This window comes from Mandrillus leucophaeus, unplaced genomic scaffold, assembly GCF_000951045.1.
Source record: "Mandrillus leucophaeus isolate KB7577 unplaced genomic scaffold, Mleu.le_1.0 Scaffold2235, whole genome shotgun sequence".
Classification (NCBI taxonomy): domain Eukaryota; kingdom Metazoa; phylum Chordata; class Mammalia; order Primates; family Cercopithecidae; genus Mandrillus; species Mandrillus leucophaeus.
In genome coordinates, this window is record NW_012102294.1 from 13,416 (window position 1) to 15,564 (window position 2,149).

Genomic DNA, 2,149 nt, shown 5'->3' on the forward strand with positions numbered 1-2,149 from the left:
CAGGCAAAATCCTACTTGATGCTACTTATACTCAGAGAAAAATGACTATGTTACTGTCTTAAATGAGAATTCTTCATAGGTGGAAAGCAGATTTGGAATCCACTACAACTCCAAGGCAGCGGAGCTAGTGTAGCTTCCCCTGGGCTACAGGGGAAGTCTTCTTCGGTGGGCCTGGGAATTGAAGAACTAGACAGGCGTAAGAAGGACAAGTGTGGTGCCCAATGCAGCAAGAGAAGGGGGGAGGAAGCTGACAGGGAAGGAGAATGGCAAGGGAAGCACCTAAACAGCAGACACTGTATAGCCTGCATCTGTTTTTCCTTTTGCCTGAGAGATCCCTGAGCTCTGTGGTGACAAATTTCCATAATTTTTCCATATAAAAAACCGAAGATTAGAAACGATTTCTAGGCATTTTACCTGCATTAATATTAGTATGTGTACAGCATCCAAAATAGGGCCCAGACGACAATTGCACAGTACTACTACTTGTTGTTGTGGCAGTTTCTATGTGGATCATTGGCCTCATCCACTGTGCCTGGTGCTGAAGAAGTGCTTCAGGAATGGCTCCACAGATTGAGATTAAAATTCTCAGGCTTTCTCTTTCTCAGCTCCTCCAAGGTTCTCTATCGCTTTCTGAGTCCTACAGGAGGAAAGTGCTCTTGAAGATGCGGCGCGTATGGCGTAAGGCTCTGGGGCTGGGAGAAGGCGCCCCACTACTTCCGGGCGGCCTTGCCTGCAAGGAGCAGGTGACGATCACAACTCTAGAGCAGGCTGCAAGAGCCAAGCCCGCTAGCCAGGCAGTTCCGGGTGGTGCTTCTCCGTCTGGAATGTGCTCTCTACTTCCGAGAGATGAGGAAGGCGAAACTGGGAAGTGAGGAGAGAGGTCTCCCTCATGACCTTCTTTGGAAATCCCTATTCTTCACACTGTCAGGCTCATAGAACTTTGCTCAAGGCAGTATCTGAGAAGCTCCGCCCTCAATCTTGTCCTACCAGGGGTTTGGCGGCCCAGAGTCCCGGCAGGCTCCTAATAATCAGGAAAACGGGTGGGGTGCGGCGTTCCCCCAGTGGGGAATTAGCTCAGGCGGTAGAGCGCTCGCTTAGCATGCGAGAGGTAGCGGGATCGACGCCCGCATTCTCCAGCTTCTTGTCTGGTTTATGTCTCTTGGTCTGTATACCACGTTCTTTCTCCTGTTGACGACATCGGTGCTTCTTACCTGGGAGAAGATCAGAGGAACCCGCCGCCTCCCTGGAGCCCGTGTTTCCTTGCTCCCCATACAAGAGTCTTGTTGCCCCTGCTTCCAGTCTCCCTTCTTTTCCACTCCTGCCTCAGGTTTGGCACTTCTAGGTACCCAGGTCTCAAGGCAAATTTCCCGTCTTTCGGCAAGTACAGCTAAAAGTGATGCCACACGATCTCTCAGTTCCTGCTATATCTTCACAAATATCGTCTCCTCCGGAAAGTATGTCTTTAAGTTATTCGTTTGTTTTTCTCTCCCCTAGATTGGGAGCTTCCTGAGTACCAAAACACTATGTAGTCTATGTAGTCTGTGTAGACTGTGCTCAACTCACTTCATCCCCATGTGTAGAGTTAAGGTTCCATAAAATACAGTTACTACCTTGAACAGATGAGGTGGGTGGTATAAGGAAATAGGGAGATAAAACACAAAGCAATACTTAAAAACATCATCCTGCCACATTTCTCAAATCTTAATAATAGCATTCACTAATGTATTTTGGTTTTTCTTTGTGCTTTCTCCATATCCATTTATTTATTTATTTATTACATTTGACTGACAATTTTACATTTTTTTTTTAAATGACCAATCAGATTTTGCTATTTTCTAGTTAATTCCTGTGTTTCCTTCACCATTCTATTTTCTGGCTTTCTATCAGGCTGCTGATCTTCTTCTTCTCCTTTTTCTTTTCTTTTTTTTCCTTCTTTTTCTTACTTCGTATATTTAATGCACTGATTTCTTCTAATGTTTTGTAACTTGGGTATTTAAAGGTATAATTTAAAATTAGAAAGCAGTTTCTACAGAATCCTTAGAAATATGTCATTATATTCTAAGGAGCTTGAAGATACACTTTTGATTCGTTTCTAAACTGTGCATTTGAGAATCTCTTCATGTTTACTTTTATGTTCATTCTTTCAATG

The 2,149-nt window shown here is 44.4% G+C and overlaps 1 non-coding gene across 1 annotated transcript; it reads left to right on the forward strand.

Annotated features, from left to right (window-relative positions):
• The first annotated feature begins 1,063 nt into the window (after positions 1-1,063).
• On the forward strand, positions 1,064-1,136 carry TRNAA-AGC. The gene has a single exon. It is a non-coding gene; the product is annotated as a tRNA-Ala (tRNA).
• The last annotated feature ends 1,013 nt before the right edge of the window (positions 1,137-2,149 follow it).